The 24,930-nt window shown below is 41.5% G+C and overlaps 1 protein-coding gene across 13 annotated transcripts in view; it reads left to right on the top strand.

Annotated features, from left to right (window-relative positions):
• Positions 1-24,930, top strand: part of PARD3 (par-3 family cell polarity regulator) — a 657,871-nt gene that overhangs the window by 240,768 nt on the left and 392,173 nt on the right. The gene's annotated exons all lie outside the window — the stretch shown is intronic.

Below are 24,930 nucleotides of genomic sequence, written 5' to 3'. Positions count from 1 at the left end.
TTACCTGAGCATCACTCTCAGCCTTCTGTACCTGCCAGGATCCAAGATGAGATTGTTTCTTCTACCACACTGGATGTTGTTGTAAACACCTATAGCTCTTGGCAGCTAAGTAGGAGCTGTTGCTCAGATTTTACTTTTCCGGGGGGAAGGGTCAGCAGAGCCCCTGAGATTCTCCATTGTCAGCTTTGAGTGCCCCAGCCTTCAGGCCTGCTCATCACAGCTGTCCCTCCAGCTGACTCTTGATGTGAGACTCAACAAGACTGTTGCTGACTAGCTCTGTAAAATAATTTAAAATCACTACAAGGTGCTTCTTTCTTGTACAGTGCTCACTGTGCTCTCCCTACAGTACTCCTCCCAGTCTTTATCAACTTAGGAAGTTCAGGACCATAATGTACATTCCTTGTGTTGCAATTTAACGCAGTGCTGGCCTACTGTTAGGTTGGTCTCTGTTTCAGATTGCCAGAACTCCCATGTACATACCCAATTTGAACTTCAAGTTTAAAATTAAATTTTTTGAGTGATTGTTCATGCCCATTCCAATGTAGGTGTGTACTTGCCCGGAGCTCCGCCAGCGGAAGGTTTTTCCCTTAGTGGTATCTGCTGGGTCAGTTCTGGTGCCCTCTGGAGTCACACTCTCATAGTGCTGGTATAAAGGCCCCTGTTGCCCTGTGGCCCCCTCAGTTCCTTCTTATCACCTGTGATGGTTGCTGGAACCACGACTTATTCTTGCTTCTGCAAGTACTCCTCAGTGGACTTCTCTCTCTCTCTCTCTCTCTTTCTCTCTCTCTTTGTCTTGATTTAACATTAATCTTAAAGTTAAAATTGGGTGTGTACCTGATCAAAGCAGCAGAAAGGCTATGACAGTGCTGGCACCTTCCTTTTTCAAACCCATCCTTCTCAATGCCCTCTTCATGATTGGTTGCTTTCTTAAATTGATTGAACTTAGTAGTTAAGTTTCAGTTATTAGTTAGCTAGTTAGGAGTTAGAGAACCCTGCTAACCTCCTTGATAAGGAGTGCCTTAGCTTTGCTTCAGGACACCCGGTGCTGTGCCCTATCTCCGGCATCGAGGCGAGACACTTTGACTGCGTCGAAGGAACCTTGGCTCTGTCAAACATCCCTGGTGCCGAAGAAAGATGCGTTGGTGGGAGATTGTAGGCAGCATTCACCATTGCCGGTGCCTAGGAAATAATAAATGAAGACCGACACAGGCCGATCACCAACACCGAGGTCAGCAGTATAGAGGGACACTGCCAGGGTGCGACCCACGTCAGTCTACCCTGTGGCACTGATAACCAGAGCTGTTGAGTCCAATGCCGATAGGCTTGCTGCCTCAAGAGAGGCATTGTAGCCCTACAACTCTACCGGAACTGTCAATGCTGGAGTCATTCGCGGCAGCGAGGGACTTACTCATGCTACCGGTACCCACATCCCCAGCCATACAGGAGCTGTCAATTGCATCACTGATGAGGAAGTCTTCTGCAGGCTCGAGGACTCTGATAGTTTTGAAGGAGAAACCAGCCATGATGGTACAGCCCTAGTCCCCTCCCTCCCAGCACTGCTCACTGGCATTGATTGGCACTGCTTCGCCCTGGTCTCCAGCAGGATCCTCAGAGGCAGAGTCTTGCATCTTGTGGAGGAGCTGGCCTTTCCATTCCAGAAGGCACTATCCCCCTATGGATCCAAGCCAAAGGGTCCCACCTGCAGCATGACCACCAGGGCAGTGGCAGTTCCCTGTGCAAATGCTTTTCTGAAACAACTGGGCATTTCTAGCACAGCCAGGTTCCCATTCTAGGATGTCATATTCATTGGCTTCAAACCTCACATCGCTTCCATCATCAGAACGTGATTCAGCCTCTGTACTGAGGCCAGTGCTGTGTACCAGGAGTTGGCATCACGGGACCCAGCAGGTACCAAAGATGAAGAGTAGGGCCTAATGCTGGTCCAGATGACATTCCCCTCTTCCCTAGATGAGGCGGTTGTGGGAACTGATATTACACCCTCGCAGGAGGATTGTAAGGCACATCAAGAGCTCTTAAGGAGGATAGCTCAGAACCTGGGTATCCAGGTGGAGGAAATTAGAGAGTCCTCCCACTCCATTGTGGATATCTTGGCAGCAACAGGCCCTGCAAGAGTGGCTTTGACCCTGAATGATGCCCTTATGGATCCCATCAAGGCAGTGTGGCAGACCCTGCATCCTTTCAGCTGACAGCAAAAAAGACTGAAAGAAAATACTTTCTCCTGACAAAGGAGTTAAAGTTCCTGTACACTCACCCACCACCAGGCTCATTGGTGGTGTTGGTAGCCTACGAGCAAAAAAGGCAGGACTAACAGGGACTAACACCAGAAAGTTAAACCTTTTTGGGAGGAAGGTCTGTTTGACAGGAGGTCTCCAGCTTATGATCACCAATGAGCAGGCACTCCTGATCAGGTACGAGTTTAACTCCTGGGACACTCTGCCACATTTAAGTCCTTGGGTCTTCATACTCTGGCCCCCGTGAGGAAGCATTATAGGCCACAGTCTATGGCTTGCTTCTTCCCCCCCATGTGGTCGACAGGGGTATAGCAGGAGGAGGAACAGGGAACACAGTTGTCATCTGCATCTACACCCCCCCAGACACTCGGCAAGGTCAAAGCAGGCTTTGAGGTGGGATGCTCGGGGACAATGTGCCTGGACAGTTTGTGGATCCAAATTCCCCAGGTTTTGTGGACCAGTTATCCCTCTTCTATCGGGCATGGGTCCATATCACCTCAGATTAGTGGGCGCTACGCATCTTAGCGCTAGGATATACCCTTCATTTTTGCTGTTTAGGGATTCTTCTCATGAGCAGGTTCTAGCCCAGGAGGTATAGTCACTCCTAAAGGTGTGGGAGCAGTGGAGGATGTTCCACAAGAGATAAGGGCCAGAGTTTATACTCCTGCTATTTCTTAATCCTGAAAGCCAGTAGTGGTCTCAACCAATTCGGGACCTGCGAAACCTCAACAGATTCATGAAAAAGCTGACATTCTGCATGGTCTCCTTGGCCTCCAGGGGACTAGTACACTGCCTTCAACTTAAAGGATGCTTATTGCCATCTTCCAGGGGCACAGAAGTATCCTCAAATTTGTCGTTAACTACCAATTTATCGTGCTCCGGTTGGGTTTCTTGATGGACCCTCGGGTGTTCACAAAGTGCATGGCAGTCGGTTGCATGCTTCCTGAGGAGACAAGGGGTTCTGGTTTAGCAGTACCTTGATGACTGGCTGGTCAGAGGTCAGTCCAGACTTCAAGTAGACGCAGATGTGGGACTAATACAGTTGACCTTCCAGGACTTAGGTCTGCTCATAAATGTGCAGTATCCACCTTCTTCCCAGTAGAGGATAGAATTCATTGGAGCAATTCTGGCCTCAGTACAGGCCAGAGCTCTCCCAGAAGCATGTTTCCAAGCAATAAAAAAAGCTTATTGAAAGACCCAGGAATCATCATATCACCACAGGAAGAAATTGCTTACTGCTCCTGGGCTACATGGCATCTTGTACCTTTGTGGTTCAGCATGTGACACTTCATCTCAGACCCCTCCAGGCATGGCTGGCATCGGTATATTCACCATGCCAACATAATCTAGCCTTGGTCATTACAGTTCCCTCGTTGGTGATTACTTCCCTCGAATGGTGGCTAAACCCATTAGTGGTGTGCCCGGGAGTACCTTTCTCAAGACCCCAACCATCAGTGTCTCTCGTTACAGATGCGTTGGCAATGGTATGGGGAGGTCACTTAGGGTCCCTCAGAAATCAGGGCCTCTTGTCTCCAGAAGAGCTCTCGTCACATCAGTGTCAGAGAACTCAGGGTAGTTCATCTGGCTTGCCAGGCATTCCAACCACATGTAGCGGACAGGAGTGTTAGACCTGTGCCAGGAGGGAATTATGGGAATTTTGCATAGTCCACTCAATTCACCTCAAGGTCTTCTATCTGCTGGGTTTTCAGAACGAACTAGCAGATCAGCTCAGCAGGGTCTTCTCCAACAACCGTGAGTGGTCTATTTGCCCAGAGATCCTACAAGTCATCTTCCAGAAGTGGGGAACTTTCCAATTAGATCTGTTTGCAATGAAGCACATCAGAAAGTGTCTCCAATTCTGCTCTTTCCTGGGCCACAGCCCAGGATCTCTGACAGATGCCTTCCTCTTGTCCTGGACGTGTCATCTTTTCTATGCGTTTCTACCCATTCCTCTCATATAGAAGGTCTTGCTCAAGATCAGATGGGATAGACTGCAAATCATCGTAATAGCCCCGAGCTGGCCAACACAGCACTGGTTCACTACCTCATGAACCTGTCAGTGGAAACACCAATCGAGTTTCCTCAGGTTCCAGACCTGATATCCCAGGACCACGGTCCCCAGGTCACCCAAACTTCGAGTTCCTTCATCTAATGGCCTGGAAGCTCCATGGCAGAATCCCTCGGAGCTAACATGCTCCAGATCGGTCCAAGAAGTTCTGTTGGGGAGCAGAAAGCTGTTCACTAGAGCTACATACCTGGCAAAGTGGAAAAGGTTCTTGATTTGGTCAGCACAGAAAGGTGTCCTGCCCACGCGGTCATCAGTGTCATTCATTCTCGACTACTTACTACAGCTGAACCATCAAGGACTATCAGTGTCATCAATTAGTCCACCTGGCAGCAATCTTGGCATTTCATGTGTGGGTAAACATCCAGTCCATCTTTGCAAACTCAATATGTAGGTTTTTTTCAAGGGACTAGACATACTGTGCCCCCAGGTATGACAACCCAAACTGGGATCTCAATCTGGTATTGTTGAGGCTCATAGGTCCGACATTCGAGCCCTTGGCAACATGTTTTCTGCTCTACGTGTCCTGAAAATTAATCTTTCTGGTGGCCATTACTTTGGCAGAAGGGTCTTGGAGATTATGGTTCCTTGCTTCAAAACCTCCATACACAGTATTTTTCAAAGATAAGATCCAGCTGCGTCCTCACTCAGACTTCTTCCTGAAGATGGTTTCGTAATTCCATAGTAACTAGGACATATTCCTTTTGGTATTCTATATGAAACCTCATGCCAACAAACAGGAGCAGAGACTTCACTTGCTAGATGTCAGGCGTGAACTTGTCTTCTATATAGAAAGGACTAAATCGTTTTGAAAAACTACTCAACAGATAGGATGAAGGGTCTTCTGGTCTCAGCCCAAAGAATTTCATCATGGATAACTTCCTGTATCTGCACGTGCTACGATCTGATGAAAGTCCCTGCTCTGGTCTTGACGGCACATTCTACGAGGGCACAAGCATCTACAGCTGCATTCATGGCACAGGTCCCTCTGTTCAGGACATCTGGAGAGCAGCAGTGTGGCTCACTATGCTATCGCTCAGCAAGCTAGAGATGATTCTGGATTTGGCAGAGCGGTGCTGCAATCTGCTTGACAATGAACTCCAAATCCTCCCCCTACATCTGCTTGGGAGCCATCTATATTGGAATGGACATGAGCAAGCACTTGAAGAAAAAACGGTTACCAATCTTCCAATAACTGTTTTTAGAGATGTGTTGCTCATGTCCATTCCAACCCCCACTGCACCCCTATGTCAGAGTTAGCTCGCAAGAAGGAATGTAGGGGGCGTTGGGTCAGCAGGGGTCTTCATACTAGCGCTATGAGAGTGTGACTCCAGGGGGCACCAAAGCTGACCCACTGGATATCACTGAGGGAAAAACTTTCTGGAGGTGGTGCTCAGGGGAACGCACACCTACATTGGAATGGACCTAAGCAACACATCTCAAAAAGCAACAGTTATGAAAGGTTAGTAACTTTTTTCTGCTATTAATTTGCTATTAATCTCAGGACACTTTTGTAAAAACAAATGGGTTTTAAACTGCTTATGATCCTAAATTAGCCTTTAATATCTTGCACCTTCTCAGTTTATCATCAGAGAAAATACTGCAGCTTTCAACATGGTAAGAAAACCTGGAAGCAATAAACACAAGTATTTTAGAATTTATTGAATTCTAGAAAGGAAACCTTGTTTAATTATGTGATTTTTTTTCAAGGTTTTCCGTAGGGGAGAGGATGAAATTTTTTCCCGTTGAGTATGGGGAAAGGCTTACTAAAACAAGTTATTAGAAACATCTTACAACTTTTTGAAAGAATCTCTCAGCTTTTGGATCTCAGTTCAAAAGATGCCTTTTGTTTTTATTTTCAGAAATACCAACAATTCAATAAACAAAAAAATGCAGTAAGGGAGTGAACATGGTATTATTACAGGCAATTGGTATGGAATAGAGTGGGCCATGGAGAACCACAAAGATGATTTAGATGCATAAGTACAGAATTTCAATTGTTTATGCAGACCAAGGTTGTTAATAAAGGAGGTTTGGTGGCTGAGCTGGACATGTGAAATAGATTTAACCACCAGCTTGACTGTTGTGGGGTTTTTTTTATATATTTATCTAATACTGAAATTTATGATACCTATATTTCATGAGCATCAACAAAGTACTTCTATATTTGTATGCATTGGTATCCACCTGTCTTTAGCTGAGAAATCGGCTTTTATTGGAGGGATTATATTTTTGATATCCTTTATCTAGTCAGACTCGAAGGAGGAATGTGCTGGATTTCCATTGCAGAGTAGCTATGCAAATACAGTAGTATTGAAATAAATGTAACACTATTATGAGGAACCTATATACTTGTTGAAAGATGCGGTCATCATGCTAGAAAAAGGAAGCATAACTCTCAGAGAATTTCCTGATCTGTTCCTCCATTTTATACTTTTCCACTGTAAGAGAACCGGGTCACACAGCAAAGTTAAAGATAAGTAACTTTAAAACAAATAGGAAATGCATTAAACCATCCTGTGAAATTTACTGCCTAGGAGGTCACAGTCAAATACCACAGGTAGGTTTTAAAAGGAGTTGGATACAATTTATGACCAATAGTAACATTTGCAGTTACATATGTGAAATGTGATAATTAAATGTCATGCTTCAAATCATCCTGTAATATACATAGGTATGAGGATGGAATTTCCCACCAATCTACAATTGTGGTCAATTGACAAGTTGCATTAGGTTTTTTGCCTTCCTTTGATGAGTTAAGCATTGACCTAAGATGGGGATAGGATGTGATCTACTCACAATTTTCAAACATCATAAGATGCAAAATTTGTTAAATGTTTTGGTTATGAATTATTCTCTCAGCTGTAAAATTGGGGCGTCTTCTATTTGATACAAAAAAGATTTGCAGCTAGGAGACTAAAACAAATGAAATGGGCAGGGGGGATTGCATGCTTGTTTAGGAGCATATTATCATTGCTTAACAAATAATGCTCTCTGGTTATCCTCCTCAGGTCGGAAAATCTTTAAATTGTCATTATGAGGCGACAGCAGTGTTTCAGTGCAGTGCTTTGCTGACTGTGTAGTGTTGTCAGCCCTGGTGAGGACAACATTTCTAAGTACAACTGCTAAAAAAAACCCCCTCAAACATGTGGCTTAAATTTTTGACTAGCGAGCCCAAGGCTGTAAGACATTATGTTTAAGGCATATTCCAAATTAGAGCAATCTCAAACTTCCACAACAAAAGTTAGATAGGCATTGGCTCCTGATCTGTGGTTGTTTAACCTCCAGGGTCTTACTTGTTTCCCCCCTCCACTCCATTTACCACCAATGAACTTGTACACTCTTGTCTTATAGGGCCAGGCTGGGAAGCAGACTGTCATTTGTGCTCAGTGTTGGGATAAGCTACAGTTGATTTTTGTGTCATTGTGTGTGTGCTTTTGAAGGAGGAGGGAGGTTGACAGATGGCTGCTTGTTAAACAGACTTGTTTGTTAGTTCTCCAGGTTTTGTTATTTCTCTCTGAAAAAAGACTGAAAGATGAAGTGGGTATAAAGCAAGGAGTGGCTGAGGAACAACTAACTCTCTATTAATTTCTCACTTTATTTCAGAGTTGTCAAAAGATCAGAGTTGTTCCTCATCCCTCCTTGCCCCTGGCTGTAAATCTGAAATGATTTGTGTAAATAAGATGAAATCCAGCTTCAAAAATACTCATGTGGGTTCATTTTAAGGGCAGTTTAAATACTACAGATAGGAATTCGGTTTATATATAAGAAAGCCTTTGTATTATGTTTTTGTTACTGGAAACCACAGTTAGCTACACCCTGGTGTTTGTGAAATTTAAGGAAGCCTTATCGTCAGAAAATCAAATACTCTGTACAGGACTCCCTGATGGAAAAATGAAACTTTGTGTCCTTTTGGGCTATCTTGAACAAAGAGTGATATTCAGATTTTGATAAATAACTTGAAATATTATAGTATTGCTATTTGGGGACAAGATAGAGTTTGGGATTGGAATGAGGTGCCTGATGCTGTGTAATGTGCTTGTATACCCTGACCGGTGCTGTTAAGTGGAGTAATTTCTAATCTGCGCACGCAGTCTCTTTCAAAACACTTAGCAGTACCGTGAACCTCATTCTCCTTGTGGTCCATGGGGATGGTTGTTAGGGGGAGAGAAATCCTCTGGTTGCCTCTCCTTAGATCTCTTTTGAGGAGGAAGAGAAAAGAACTCTCCAGTCCCTTCCTATATATATATATATGATGGTGAAAAGAACTCCTCAACCTCCTTTCCTGGCCTATGAGAGAACCAAGTGTGGTGCCTCATTTTCTCACCCTGTAAGAATAGGGAATGATCCACTATGTTCATATTCCTTTTCCCCCAACGGAAGTTATGGGGGGGTCATTTGAATAATGAGAGAGAACAACTCAGCACCTCTTTCAACTAACAGCACAAGGGGGAGTAAAGGTGACCACAAAAGCGACCACACCAATATGCTAAGGATCAGGAAGGTCAAAAGCCAAGCCATGTGTGGACACAAGTGCAGGAAAAGAGATCTGAAAGGGGATGATTTTAAATTATTTTATTAGTTTATTAGCTATTGGGTATCCAAGCTGCAGACTACTAGGCTTCTTAGAGCAAACCTTGAGTAGTCACTGGAGTTGCCCCTTCGTGCACTAGTGCCTGGACTTTATGTATGCGTATGTGTACACATTATTTGCAGGTAACATTCAAATTGAGGCTCTTTTAGTGGTCTCTAGGCAGCAACTCTCTCAAAGGAAACCCAGGGAGGTTGAAACTTAGAGCTACAAAGCTAAACAGTATTTATACAGGGCAGCCATATTTGGCTGTGGCATTACGCCACTACAAGCAGCAATGTGCAAGTGATTTGGGGTATCGGCTATTAAGGTGAATACACTGCAAGAGTCTGGAGAGAGAGATGCACACAAACAACAAGCAACAGCTCTGGAGTTGTTTCCAAATGAAGACACATTCACAGCAATACTAGTGCCTAGTTTTCTTTACAGTTGGCAGCTATTCAATAGAAGCTAAAATTCTTTCAAATCGAAATAAAAAATGCCATTGATGGTTCAGTTTCTGATGGGAACAAGAGGGTACAGATGCCTCCTTTTATTAAGTAGCCATAAACCCCATGCGAATCTATCTTCTGCATATAACAGATTTTGATACACTGTCACTATCCTCATTTGTTGTATGTTTGTAAGCACATGCCTCAGACGTGCCTCAGGGCAGTCCTCAGGGTTGGCTCAAAAATGTGTGTTTGTGAAAAGTGCTTCCACCAAATATAAAAATTACATTAGCTTCTCTGTTTCAATCCATTTTAATCCAGGTGTTTCAGGACCTTCAACTGACAGCTGATCGCCATATTTGGGGTCGGGAAGGAATTTTCCTTCAGGGCAGATTGGAAGAGGCCCTCGGGTTTTTTCGCCTTCCTCTGTAGCATGGGGCATGGGTCACTTGCTGGAGGATTCTCTGCACCTTCAAGTCTTTAAACCATGATTTGAGAACTTCAATAGCTCAGACATAGGTGAGAGATTTATTGCAGGAGTGGGTGGGTGAGATTCTATGGCCTGCATTGTCCAGGAGGTCAACTAGATGATCATAATGGTCCCTTCTGACCGTAATATCTATGAGTCTATGAGACACAGTCTATGGATTTTAGGCCAGGAAATTGACTATCCTGATGTTGGATAGCATTTAGAGAAGGTCTCACCTTCTAATATTTCTCCATCTTTTCTTTACATTTATTTAAAACTTTAGTCTGGTCTTTTCAACTGGTGGGAAAAGAAATAAGAAAATATGGTGTGCGACTTGCTTTGAGTGCTGCAGTGAAGAAAGCTGTACATGTACACTGCCTTTAACATGGGCTGCTGACACTTCTGGACAAAAGATGTCCATTATGTAGCTGCGCACAGACATTGCTGAAGTTTGATATAGCTGATGGTGTATTTGAGTTCTATAGAGGCAGAGGGAATGGCTAATTCTGATTTAAGTGTCTAAAATCCAAGACTTCAGTAATGAAACGGAAGCAGCCAAATTCTCTCCTCAACCCTGGTCTCCCATAGGGCACTAATAAACAGTTCTTTATTACTTCATTTAAACAATGATAGACTGGAATAACATAATTTTCACTTTTCTCCAGTTGAAAAAAATCAGGTTGTAAATATTGCTGCTATCCAAGTAATACTATTGTCACTTACCCCCAGGTCACAAAGCAAGTCTGGCATAGGAATAGATATGTTCGGTCTCCCAGGCTATACTGTCTTTTCCAGCTGTCCAAAATAACATTTTTCCCCCATCCCCTGAAACCTTGCTAACATTGTTGTGATCTTAGTGCTGCTTTAGGATTATATATTTCTGTCCTGTCATTCTAGAAGATCAGGTGGAAGTTATAGGGTTCCTTCAATCTTCTACTAAAGATAATATGAGATTCTTTTACAGGCGTATAAAATACTTAGACATGTTGAAGGAAATACATGTCTTTAATGAATGAAAGCTTTTTATTCCCATTCTTGTATGGAATTTTATTTCATGCATCTGTTTGACTTTCATGGTCAGGTATAGAATGAAATGGTGTATTTTGATGGACATTTTATTCCAAACTACTTGCTTTATCAGGTTGATAAAATGTTTTTAATAGTTTTGAAAGAGTATATTGTATAAATATTATCATTGTTCTTAAATTTAACACACAATTTAATTTCTGATGACTGCTATCAAGATGTGAGTTAATTTTGTAGGAGACTCGTAATGGTTTTTTCAGAATGTCAGAACTTTTAACTCACCTCCTTACTTTAAGATGTGCCATAAGTTCGGGACACAAGTCTTTATTTTTTCATTGCATAACTGTTAGAGAGTTATGAACTTGCTGTTCTGGATGAAACCCGTGCAACCTTAATTCTCCCCTTGCATGTGTGCGTTATGACAGTGATTCTCAGACTGTGGGCCATAGAGCACTCGGTGATAAGCATGTTTTCCATGGATCACTGGTGGCCTAGAGAGGGCTGGCTGGTCACATGGTTCTGTCTCCTTTGCCTTCTCTCCATCTCCAGATCCAGGTCAGCCTCACTACCTCTAATGGGGCTGGTGTCCCATAAAGACTTGGAGACAATACCTCTCACTCTCCAAGAGTGAGAGAGTTGCCACCTGAGAGACAGAGAGGAATGTGCGGGGGAGAAGGGAACCCAAGATCAGTTACAATCACAAATAGGGGGAGAGGAGGAGAAGGGTACCAAGTGGCAGAAAATATATACCACAAAACTGGCAAATAATAATACGTAACTATTTTTCTGACATTACTTTTCCTTGTAAGCAATCTCTGTAGTAGTCAGATGTTATGTGATCATCACCGGGGAGAGAGGTGGACTGTACAGTAATGAGTGGGAAGCAAGCTGCAGGACAATCTCTCTGTTATTAAGTTGTGTTCCATGCTACGAAAAGCTTGATAACTCCTGCTTAATGATGTAATATTTAAATTATACATTACATGATCACATGCTATTTCTCAATAACAGAATAATGCTATACAGTATTTTCTGCAGCCTTAGATACGTAAGTGCAGCATTCTGTAGTACTTGGCATGCTATTCTGTGTGTGTGCCAGAAACCCAGTCCATGAAAGTAATTGGTTTAGAAGATACACATGAATTGAAATGATTCAGTCTGGAAAACCTGCTTTATAGGGAGAGGCTAAAGAAGCTCAGTTTAGTTTATCAATGAGAAGTTTAAGCTGTATCTTAATGACCGTCTACAAGCACCTACGTGGCAACGAGATGTCTAATAGTAGAGGGCTCTCTACCTTAGCAGAAGAGAGTATAATGAGCTCTAGTGCTTGGAAGCTGAAGCCAGAGAAATTCAGACTAGAAATACAGCATATGTTTTAGCAGAGTGGATAATTAACCATGGAAACAACTGACTTGGGGATGTGGTAGATTCTCCATCACTTGAAGTCTTTAAATCAAGAGTGGATGTGTTTCTAAAAGTCATTCTATAACTCAACCAGATGTTAAGAATTTGACGCAGAACTTATTTGTTATGCAGGAAGTCAGACAAGATGATTATAATGGTCTCTTCCATCCTTAAAATCAATGGGGCTTTTTTGGAATCCTGCGTTATTTAATGAGCCCCACAAAACATATGTCAGAGTATATATGGTGATGTGTTGCTCTGTTTTAGCTTTTCTCTTGCTATTTATTTTTCTTCAGTGTTTTCTTTCTCTTTCCCGATCTTTCCCACATCCGTCTTTCCACCAGTTGTGTGGTCCCCTTCCTTCCCATCTCCTGCAGTCTCTTGATCTTTATGTACTCTGTCTCTCCCCCAGTCTCATCTTCATACTCTTCTCTCCCACAAGTGCTGTTCTCACTCCCTCTCCAAACCACTGTTTTTGTCCCCGCAGTTTTCTCTCTTTACCAGTACCCCTTCCTCCCCCGTTTCCTTTGTCTCTTCAATGAGGAAGGAGGGGAACCAAATTGGTAACCAGAAAAGGAGAAAATGCCCTAATTAGTGTGTCTCTTGCACCCAGTACCACATGCATGAAGTTATCTTAACTGGGTTCAGTGTGTCAGTTCCTCCTTCTGTCCTGCAGCTGGCAGTATGGGTGCTGAGGGAAAGCATCTGGCCCTATCTTTATTTCTCTTGGTAATTCTGCTTTCCTTCTTGACCCGCTGACAATACTAGGTAGTTGAATGAATTTTGGGCTGCTAGCAGCAAACTCAGTTCTAGTACCAGCTCTGCCACTGAATGGCTGTTTTCTTTCGGGCAAGGAACACAAACCTCTGCCTCAGCTGTCTCATGGGAAATGGGGAAAATAAGCCCTTTTCTTCGCTGAGAATTTGTGCTGATTATAGCTGTTGGTGACCAGTCATTGGCATAGCTGCACCAGTGCAAACCCCTTTTGTGGAAAGGCATATGTAAACTGGGATTTGCACAAGTGTTTTCATGCTGGGTTAAACTGCACATGTACAAATACCAGTTTATATCAGATTTGCCTCCCTAGGGGGTTTGCACTTTTGGCTAAGATCTCCAATGTAGGCAAGGCCCAACTTACCTACTTTGCGGGGGTATAGAGAGGACTGCATACAATCATTGTTTACAATTTCAAAGAATATGCTACAGCACCATTTAAGTATTGTTACTAATAATAATTTTAAAAAATGATAATCGTATTTACTATGAGAAAAATTGCTTAAAGAAGCTGGTGGACCTACATTTTTATCCTTTAGCTTTTACAGCAAGAGACCGAGAGTGCTTATGTAATATTAATTCAGAATGTGCAACAAATTGGCATTTGGAAGCATTCAGTTTTCAGCATAATTGTTCTTCATTCAGTTGGCCCATTATCAGTAATTTCAGGGAATTAGAGATACTCCCTGTGAAAGTTTCTAGTGAACGCTTTGGAATTGTCGAACAATAACAAACCTGCTTCTTAGACAGTATTTTTCTCTCTCACTCTCCTCTCACAAATGCAGTATTGCAGTTTGGAAAGTCTAGACAAGGAAACTGCCATGTAGTAAATCAGTGGTAATTTTCTTTCCAGCTGTATGCTGCCGAGTTTATTTTGATCCAAGAGCCTCTTTATCTCTTTCGTTTGTGCAAATTCCTTTTGTACCGCAGGGTGAATTATTTCTTGCAATCTTTTCTTTTTTTTTTTGTGCTAGCATGATTGCAAAAGATGGTCTTCTTTTAAAGATGCTTAATGGTGTAGTTTACTAGGGAAGTGCATGCTTAGTCTGTAGATGAGTCTCATGAGAGCTTCCAGTTCTAAATCTCTAATGAATAAATCTCCCCTCTGCTGTAGCGTGAGGAGAGGAGGCAAAATGCAAAAGCTCACAGGATTGTGGTGAGAGGAAGCCATACACATAGAAAAGGCAGCTGCTTGGTAGCATTCTGTGCCCACAGTGCATACTACATCCCCTCTCTGGCCACAACACAGGAGTGTGCTGCTGCACATCAGAAAGGATACCCTCACAGGAGGAGGACTTGAGCAACTGCTTATCATAAGCTCTTCTTTGAGTGATGGTCCCTGTTATATTCCACTGAGGGTTACGCATGCGTGCCATGCATCCGGAGTTGAAGAATTTGAAAGTAGTGTCCACTGGTCCGCTCATGTGCCCCTGGCTCTTCTCGTGTTTCCATGTGAGGCGATAAAAGGCCGGGTGGACCAGCTGCATCTTCAGTTCCTTCTTACTGCTGCATGGTCTGGGTCTGACCTCTGATGCACTTGTAGAAAAGATAGTTATACATAGTTTTTAAACACTTTTTTCAGCAGTTTACAAGATTTATTTCTTTTCTAGTTTTTACAAGTTTTTGTTACTAGTTTGTTATTTTAGATAGACTTGGGGGTTTTACCCCTCTTCCCATCCCCTCCATAACTAAGTGTGGGTACTAGATTATGCCCACAGCTCCGGGCTTCAAACTTTTTGCCTCTCTCTGTGGGGTAAAGTGGGGTGACCCTAAAAAGTTTGGGGATGGTTGATTTATTGCAATAGCAGAGTGACTCAAGGGACAAGTCATTTCCCTCTAGAGAATTTCCCAGTGGATTTATGGTTACGTTAAACTTTGACACCAACTATCAGGCCTACCTCCCCCTACAGGACTGTGGGCTCACTCCATGAAAGCTCTGGCTTCAACCACAAGCTCCCTTTAGGACGTTCTGGTTGTAGATATATGTAGAGAGGTCCCATGGAGTATGGCGCCCACCTTTGCAGCACATTTGATGGTGGATGCCTCCTTCGGCATGGAAGTTCTCTGCTCGACCATTCCATCTTCATCCTCCCACTCTCCCCCAGCTTAGGTACTGCTTGTCAGTCACCCTCAGTGGAATAAAATGAGGGCCATCACTTGAAGAAGAGGAGGAGGTTACTTACCTGTAACTGAAGGTTCTTTGAGATGTGTGGTCCCTATCTCTCTTTCATTGAGGCTTACACATGCGTGCCATGCATTCGGAGAACTGGAACTGGAGAGAACTGGATAGTAGTGTCCATTGGTCCGTGGATATGCCCTAGCTCACCTCATGCTTCCATCTGAGGCAATAAAGACCAACAGCATCTTTAGTTCCTTCTCTGTGAATACCAGGAAGTGGAATACAGATGGGGCACACACATCTCGAAGAACCTACAGTTACAGTAAGTAGTCTCCTCTTATTGCTGTATGGAGCAGCAGCAAGTCCCTCGCATGGCTTTTACGGTCTGGTTGCAGGAGTACTCTGTTGGGGAAGTCTATCCAGTGACAGATCCTGTGGGGACTGTGGAAGTGGAGGGGATTTCTGTGCCATAACACAGATCTACAGAGTGACTTATGTTTGTTGTCGATTTTAACACAGGTGTTGCTAGTCATGGGTGAAATCCTTTTGAGTTGCTGGTTCCCTTTCTACAGAGAAAAGATTGAGGAGAAGCAGGTTAGACAAGCCCAGAGAGATCTTAAGGTTTTTTCTATTCAAAACATAGGAACTGCCATTCTGGATCAGACCTATAGTCAATCTAGTCCAATATCCTGTGTGACAGTGATCAGTATCAGATGCTTGAAGAAGGTGCAAGCAACCTCATTTTAGGCAGAGGATCATTTTAGTCATGGAGGGAACATCTAGGTCACTTAAATATGTTGGTCATATTTTAAATCTGTCCCAAGCTAGAGTTATGACATCCGTTATTACTAATCACCATAAACTGGAAATAGGACATATAAGTAATGTGTCTTACAGTCACAAGAAGTAGGACATCAGTAGTTTACAGAGAAGGTAACAAGTCAGGTTGGACTTTGACATACAATGCTTAGGGTTTGTAGCGTCTGAGATTGTTGTTGATGGTAATTATGGCATATTTTTCTAAATTTAGGTGGAGAATCTCTGTTATGTGCATACATATTCCTGTTACTGGTTTTCTTATCATTAAGTAGCGACAGAGTTAAAAAAAAATGTGTAATTATGGACTGACATGGCTGCACTCCAGAGTTAAGGTTTAGATTCACTTTCCACTATAAGCTTAAGCTTGGGTCCCTTTCTAAAATTCTTAAAACGGTTCATATTTTGCATGTGTGGTGTGTGACTAACAGATAATTTTTCCCTGCCCCCAAATTTGAACTGTGGGTCTCAGAAAAAAGTAGGTGTTAATCATGTTTTAAAAATTCTTCAAACCCTTTTTAAAAAAAATTTTTTTTTTTGCACACTATATGTTATCTTTAAAAGCGTTTGGTCTACATTATGATTTAATTGCTTTCTAAATAACTTTACAAATTTCTGAGAGAAGCACATTTTGATTCTTGTTAAAGTTATTCAAAGTTAAAGTTAAAGTTAAAGTTTTAATGAATGCTTTTCAGAGTTTATTTCAATAATGATATTGATTTGTATGTGGACTGAAAATCCAGACTTCCACCTAAAATTAATATTTTGTGGCAAAGTTTGAAGAAACTGCCATAAGAAATTACAATAGTATATCTTGTTACTAATTGTATAGGATCCCAAAGCACACGTATGTGAATTTAACAAAATGAAAATCAGTTTATACAAAAGGGCTTACTTCACCTACAGTAAAACTCAGTCATTTCTTGGGTGAAATGAAGCAACTGTTGAACGGTACAGGGTAAAACTTCATAGTCATTTTTCAGAAGAGTTGAAGGGTTCTCTGGTTTTCTTTCATTTTTTCTTTTTAAATCTTTTCTCTTTTTATCTCTTCTTCTAGGTATTTCCTATTTTAAAGTATAGGGAATGCTTTCATGGATCAGTAACATCTATTTCTTCTGGTGCAGCTTTTTGAATGTACCCACTAATCTAATTGATAATGTAATGCTTTCCTAATCCTTACATATAGGTCACATTATGTCTTGCCAAACAAGATTAAATGCTGTTTGTATATTGTGTATTCACCCATTTTTACATGCAAGTCCATTTGTGGTTATTTAGCATAAACTTTAAAAGGGACCTAGCACATGGTAAGCAAGAGCTAAATGAATTTAAATATCTTAGTTCTGATCATTCCTCATTATGTTTGGTTATGTGGCTGAAATATTCTTTTTCAGAACTGCACAAAGTTCACTTGAAAATAGACAGATTCTTAGTTTCTTTATTATGTGAATAGTTTTTAACTAAATTCTTCAGAAACATAGAATGTTTCTTGGTACATATAATTAGAATTTATTTTTGTCTTGATGATCAGTGTGGAGCAATAGGCATTCTGCTGCAACAGCTCTCTGTATATTTTCTCTCACCCACACAGTCATCCTTAAATCATCCCCCAGATTCACCCATGTTTGCTCTGGGAATGTCCACATATAATATACAAACCTCATATGGATACATAGATTGAAAAATCAATATGCGTGGAAGGCCATAACAGCAGATAGCTTTCTACATTCTGATGTAAGATAAGAATGATGGTGTGCTCGTAAACCCACTGCATTCCCAGGTGAGTTAAAGTAATAACTCCTCCAGCACAGGAGATGTCTGTCTTCTCATGCAGTTCTGCCTCTTCAGTGGCTACGTAAGGCTTCATTCTTCATTTCAGCAATCAAAATATTTCAGCATCGTTTCACAAAGCCCATAGATTAGATACTGTGGAGATGTTAGGAAAATTGCTGTCACAGGATGATTCTTTTATTTTTGTAGTAGTAGTAGCAGCATTAAGTAAATAATAAAAAGATCCATACGCAGTATTGTAGGCTACCAAGCTGGGCCGTAGCAGAGACTTTGGGAGGGATGTTGCTGGTGTATCTCAGAGTATTCCATGGCTGCCTGCTGTGGGGTTCTTATACCATTCTCTGGAGCACCTGGTACTAGACATTCTGAAACAGGATTCCGAACTAGGATCTCATCCAATATGGCAATTACTGTGTTCCTAAGTCCCTCCTCTGGTTCCAGCTATGGACTGGTTGGATGGATAGAGGCTGCTGTTGGCTTACTCAGTGGTTTGAGCATTGGCCTGCTAAACCCAGGGTTGTGAGTTCAATCCTTGAGAAGGCTATTTACGGATCTGGGGCAAAAATTGGGGATTGGTCCTACTTTGAGCAGGGGGTTGGACTAGATGACCTCCTGAGGTCCCTTCCAACCCTGATATTCTATGTTACTAACTATGTTATTCTATGTTACAAATATCGAAATGCAAAAACTCTGATTGTCCCTGGGTGTTACGCCCCTGCACTTTGAGTCACTTTAGTTTCCTCTCTTTACACAGTTTTAAAACGTGCTCTTGGAACCTCTGAATAGAAGAGGAGCAAAAAATATGCAAAGGCCATTTTTCTCCCTTAAAATTTGTCAAGAAACTGGGGCAGGCTTCTGAAACACATTCTCCCAATACTCTTTAAAGAATGTGGTGTCTTCTTTTGAGTGACATTACAAAATGGACATGGGGGTATCCTTCTTTTCTTCCCCCAAGCAAATATTTAACAGTGAGAATGCACTGAAGCATAACACAGGGGGTTGGGGGCATTGGAGAAGGCCTGGAGAACACTTATTGAGCCCTGACAAATTCTAGCACCTCAAGAAACAAACAGGATCTTCATCTCCAGCTTAGAACTGGTCACATGCTATAAACCATTTTTAAAATAATGAGATTTCTAGACATGGTTCTTGGGGATCCCATGAGTTTTTGTGGAATTTAACTTGTAACCTTAAGGGGTTGTTGGAAAGAAGTCAAGAGGCTGCAGTAGTGGGTGGAGTTTCCAGCTCCCTACCCACATGATCATGAGAGGTGGTTTTGATGCTAGTGAAACGGCATAGACTGACCTATTGGCCACTCTCTGCCTCTAAAACCACTATCTGACCTGCTTCCCAAGAAAGGCTCGGATAGGAAATGCTGAGTTCCTCTGCATAGTGCCTCACAACCTGTCTTTCCCTCCTGTGGAGCACAGCAGTTTTATTGCATTTCAGGCTTCCTGAGGTGATGAGGGGTGGCAGTATTTCGTCCTAATTGCTTAAACATGCAAATACATTGTCTGCATTTGGAGACTCAGTTTGCTATTTGTACTTCAGTAATTGAAATGTATGGCCTCACCTCTAGTTCTGCTCACTTTTTTTTTTAAAATGCTCTCTTCCTTTTGGAGTGCATATGTATGTAAGTACCTTCTGCTAAAAATGATGTTTAACTGGATGTGTCAGTGTTTGGCATGACATCTTTGTTTTTTCTAATGCCATTTTGCCTCTTCTAACTCCACATGTCCTGGTCGTCAGTGGCAGATATGAGGCTGCGAAACCCTAGCTCGCATTTATTGGTGACACATGAAATGAGACTGTGCTTCATAAATGTAGGCAACTTGTTTCTAATAATTCTAGTAGATATTTCTGCCATGGAAATAAGAGCAAATGCCATTACATTTACAGAAATGGGGTAAAAGTTGGACATTTTTAATATCCATTCAGCAGTACCTTGCCAATATATCTTGTTCTAAAGGTTAGCTGTCAAAGTTTTGTAATGGAGAAAATTCAAACGGAAAAGCAGAACTGCCTCACCCAGCCTCCTTCCACAAACACATACACATAGTTTTGCGCAGAGAGAAGTGTAGGTCTGTTACCAGGAGAAAAAAATCTTTTAAATGACTAACATCAAGTTTCATTACATAGTTGTCATAAGCTGTATGCTCAGTTTCCAAACGCTTCTAAACTATGTGGTCTATTGTCAATATGTAGATTATTTATAATGCGCTTGTAGGTCACAGATTCAAATTCAGTGCAAGTCAATAAAGACCAGAAGTTGTTGCCCTCTAATGGCTGTTCTGTATACTGGGTAAAGTGACTTGGTAGGCAGTGGAAGGGCTTGCTGCTGTTAACATTAGAAAAAAAACTTCCACCATCACGAATGGTAGTAAAGGGACATCATTGGTGGTGGTTTCAGAAGAGAGGCCAGAATGAATGTGAAGACTGAATTAACCTGGGGTCCCTGGACATGTTCCCTCCTGTTGAAGTTTGAGGCAGATTGGTGCGGCAGGGGAGGAGGAGCTTGCATGTTACCAGGTCTGTGGAGAGAGGATTTCATTCTACAGGAATGTCAGTTGGACACTTTCATCAGTCCTCAGTTCACACACATGCACTTTAGAGATGAATAATTTATTTAATGGTTGGCAGTGAGCTACTTCTATCCTCATTGGTTCAACTACAACTGAAGGAGACAAGGACCCTATTTATGTAGTCCATCTTCTCACAACTGAACAAGTGAAGATAAAAATAGCTATAAAAATAGCCATTGCTGCCATATTATTTACCATATACTGTTTACACTATGGAATTTTCAGTGTTGGTCCCTCTGTGACGCTTTTAACAGTTCAGACATATTTTGCTTTAAACCCCAGTAGAACTGCTGCACGTATTTTGTTCCTCTGCACTGTCTGTGGCTGTGCTGGTTACCTAGGAAACAGCTATTGGGTAGAATTTGATTTGCTTGGTTTTCAGAGTTATGTTTAAAGTTTCAGGGAGTAGAACGGTGCATGTAGGCTCAGAAAATGTAAATTCATAGCAATATCATTATTTGGATTTTTGGTAGCTTATACTTCAGAAAATTTTGTTAAGAAATAAATAATCAGCACTTGCATTGGATTTCTGAAGGGGAGAGAGAAATTCCTGCACCAGCTAAATGAAGGATTTATATAGCACAGGGACATTAATTACTCATATAGTTGCTGGGTAATAGACAGAGTTAACATATGTAACCCTAGGGTACGCACGCATGTTCGAAGTATAAACTTGTTTGGTTACTGCTCTATGGGAATTGCTTGTGTAGAATGGGTGTTAATTTCTTTCTGCTCAAGGGTGAATTAGCAGAGGCAAACAGTTTTCTATAGCTCTAACCAGGGAATATGTACAAAATCAGGTTTATTGGAGGGTAGGGGAGATGAAGGTTGAGCACTGTGCATAGTAAAATGGTAGATATTCCTAGAAAATATTTTTTACCATTACAGTCTTTCCTAACTGTTCTTAAATTGCTGCTTTATGCCATGTACATTGGCCAAACTGGACAGTCTCTACGTAAAAGAATGAATGGACACAAATCAGACGTCAAGAATTATAACATTCAAAAACCAGTTGGAGAACACTTCAATCTCTCTGGTCACTCGATCACAGACCTAAGAGTGGCTATACTTCAACAAAAAAGCTTCAAAAACAGACTCCAACGAGAGACTGCTGAATTGGAATTAATTTGCAAACTGGATACAATTAACTTAGGCTTGAATAGAGACTGGGAATGGATGAGTCATTACACAAAGTAAAACTATTTCCCCATGGTATTTCTCCCTCCCACCCCACCCCCCACTGTTCCTCTGATATTCTTGTTAACTGCTGGAATTAGCCTACCTGCTTGTCACCATGAAAGGTTTTCCTCCTTTCCCCCCCCTGCTGTTGGTGATGGCTTATCTTAAGTGATCACTCTCCTTACAGTGTGTATGATAAACCCATTGTTTCATGTTCTCTGTGTGTGTGTATATAAATCTCTCCTCTGTTTTTTCCACCAAATGCATCCGATGAAGTGAGCTGTAGCTCACGAAAGCTTATGCTCTAATAAATTTGTTAGTCTCTAAGGTGCCACAAGTACTCCTTTTCTTTTTGCGAATACAGACTAACACGGCTGCTACTCTGAAACCTGTCAACTGTGAATGACTCTGTAGGGCTGAAACATCGGACCGAAACCTCACAAGACAGAGGTCTCCTAGCTTCTATGCCTTCCCGCACCCCCCAGCTGTCCCATCTATGCTGTCAGCAGGGATGAAGTGGTATGGAACTCTGTTCATCAGCTCTGCAGCACCAGAAGATCCTCCTTTTGCACTGACATAATTCTCCCAGGACTAGGTATTCTGGGCTCACAGACAAAATCTGCCAGATCCTTAAACATATATTAGCACCTCAGCTATAAGGAGTTCAATAACATGCTCCTTATAGCTCAGAAACAGGAAAGTTGGAAATCTTTTTATAATAAAAATGGAATTGCTGGAAGGAAGGAGGGGTTGTACTTCTGTGTCCCTAATATTGAAAGAGTAGAATATATAGGGAGAAGGTTTTTAATTTATAGCTTTTTTTTTTTTTAAAGCGACTTTCCAGTCAGCAATAATTCCCAGCCTCTGAATTGAGGCCTTCTCTCCCTCAGGGTGGCTCCAGCTTACCAGATAATAGTTTTCTAACTTAACCATAAAGTGATGGCATTGAAAATGTAGTCTAAGTACATAAGCTCCTTAAATGTGACAGAAGCACTGATTCAGGGGCACCTTTCCATGATTTTTTTTATATTTGATCCCCCCCCCCCAGTTCTTTGACTTTTAACTTTCCTTTCCTTTTCTTTTTAAAACTTTCTGTAATTCATTAGTAGACTTACCGTTTCTAGTGGTTATTTAAAAGGCACCTTAGCTACAGACGCAAATCAATATTTACAGTGCATTAGTGCCACAGAGAATTTGAAGCCTTGTGATTAGAGTTCATTGCTGTTTTATTCAATCTTCAAATAAACCACAGATATCAAACGTTATCAGCTTTCATCCTGGAATCAGTGACATTGCATTGGTCCCATGTGCACTTCATCTGGTGGTTTAATTATTGAAGCTCATTTTTTAAAATTTTTTTCCTTTTAATATTTCAGAGTATATCCTTTTGAAATCTATAAAATAGGTAAACCAGAAAATTATAACCAACAATACTTTAATAGAAAATCAATTCAATATATTCTTTTTTGACCATCACAATTGGGTAGGAGGAGTTTTTGAAATGGCAATATCAGCTAGATATTGATATAGATAAGTGTAGACAGAGATGATACTTATAACTTGCAGTAATTATGGGGTGGTGGAGATTAATCTGTTGGAATAGCTGTGGTGAAAAGTTGTGCTTTAGCAAGGGGTGTGCGATAGAGCTACACTGCTTGTCACCCATGTTCCAAGAATGCAAAAAGTGTAATGTTAAAACTTACATATGTGTAACCTGGAAATATCTGTAATATGTGCTTAAGTAATTATACTTCATAATTCATTGTTTGGTAGAGTCTGGATATTAACACCTATCACTTTTTTATGTTTAAACATGGAATCAATCTGGGAAAGACCTCATGCTGGCTGTGTACATGTCAGCGATAGTTACTTAGCAAGTAATATCGTCTCATTAGCAATGTGTATACAAGACGCTTTCCTCTCTCCTCCCCTCTCTCCAGCCCTTTAGGAAAGTGTCTAAGAAATGACTGAAAATGCCTCCTTCAGCAAGCTTGTCACTTGTATTATGTGTGTCGTATACTGTCCTTGATACATTAATTTTTTTCTGATGCACATTAATATTTGGGATTCCTTGCTTGTGGAACAACTTTCTTTTTTGAAAAGCCACCACTATTTAGCAAGATGTAAGTAATTATGTTTTGCTGCAGAGAGGCAATAAAGTGTTAATTGCCATCTCTTTCAGAAAAGTAGTCTTGAGTAGAATTTCATGTTCTTTCCATGCTTAAAATTCAGCTTAATTTACTCTGCTTATAACAGTTCATTGAAAATCATCTTATCAAGTAATTTGTAGGGAGAAAATGAAAAAAGAGGGACAGCATGCCAGCAATTATCTATTGGATTTCTAATCTCAAATATTTCTTATAGCAAGTGAACAAAGTGGTTACATGGCTGTAAGTTATTGGTGCATGTAGTAGGGTTAAGTACTGCTGGTTAGCAAACTGGAGAAATATATTCTGGTGACTGCTGTTTGGAACTGAAATATAGATTGGCATTTTTCTTAAGTGGCACAACTCTTACCACAGAACCACTTGCCTGACCAGACTAATCTAATAAATGAGAGATGATGTTGAGGGCTAAGACAAGAGCTCAGATACCTCTGTTAATGTGGTCACTTCATTACGCTTTGTGGTGGTGTTGCCTGTGACTACAGCTGTGTCATCTTTGTTATACTGATCTCTTGGGATTCCACAGTGTTTTTTATTATGCTTACCATCTAGAGGAAATCTGATGCTTAAGTCATTGGTAAGCCACTGGAAGTAAAGTTTTTAAAGCCATCGCAAGTTGAAAACAAAAACACACTGTATTTGAGATGGTGTGCTGAAGGACTATATGCATATTTAATATTCAGAAATCCGTTAAAACAAGTAACATGTTTCAGAGTAGCAGCCGTGTTAGTCTGTATTCGCAAAAAGAAAAGGAGTACTTGTGGCACCTTAGAGACTAACACATTTATTTGAGCTGCTACTCTGAAAAAAAAATCATGTCAGTCTCACTCCATTGTTGAATGGGAAAGCATTGAATGGCACCAGAGGCAGGCAATGGGGGCTGTTTGGGGAGGAGGGAAAAAAGGAGGGTTGGTAGATAGGGTCACCAGAGCATATATTGAAGACTCCTTGTAGTATAATAAGTGGACCTGGAAAAAATTAAATCCTTTTTCAGGAGGGACCTAGTATGAGAGATCACCAGGGGCTCAGGAATGCAAGCCGATTGCCTAGCATATATAATAAAGATTTCTTTCCTACAGTTCTTCCTACCTGCTGCATTCAATTATTGCTAATGAAATAGCTCTCTCATCCCGCCTGCCAACCGCTGCAGCTGGAAGGCTGGGGAATAGGGTACGGTAACAGACATATTCCTGTTGCAGCAGCCAGGAGGTTGGGCGTGGGATAGGGTAACGAAGACACTTAACCCAAGAGACTTTGAAGGGAGAG

This window comes from Dermochelys coriacea, chromosome 2 (assembly GCF_009764565.3).
Source record: "Dermochelys coriacea isolate rDerCor1 chromosome 2, rDerCor1.pri.v4, whole genome shotgun sequence".
Classification (NCBI taxonomy): Eukaryota; Metazoa; Chordata; order Testudines; family Dermochelyidae; genus Dermochelys; species Dermochelys coriacea.
The sequence above is the reverse complement of the archived record's forward strand: the minus strand, read 5'-3'. Positions and strand labels throughout refer to the sequence as shown.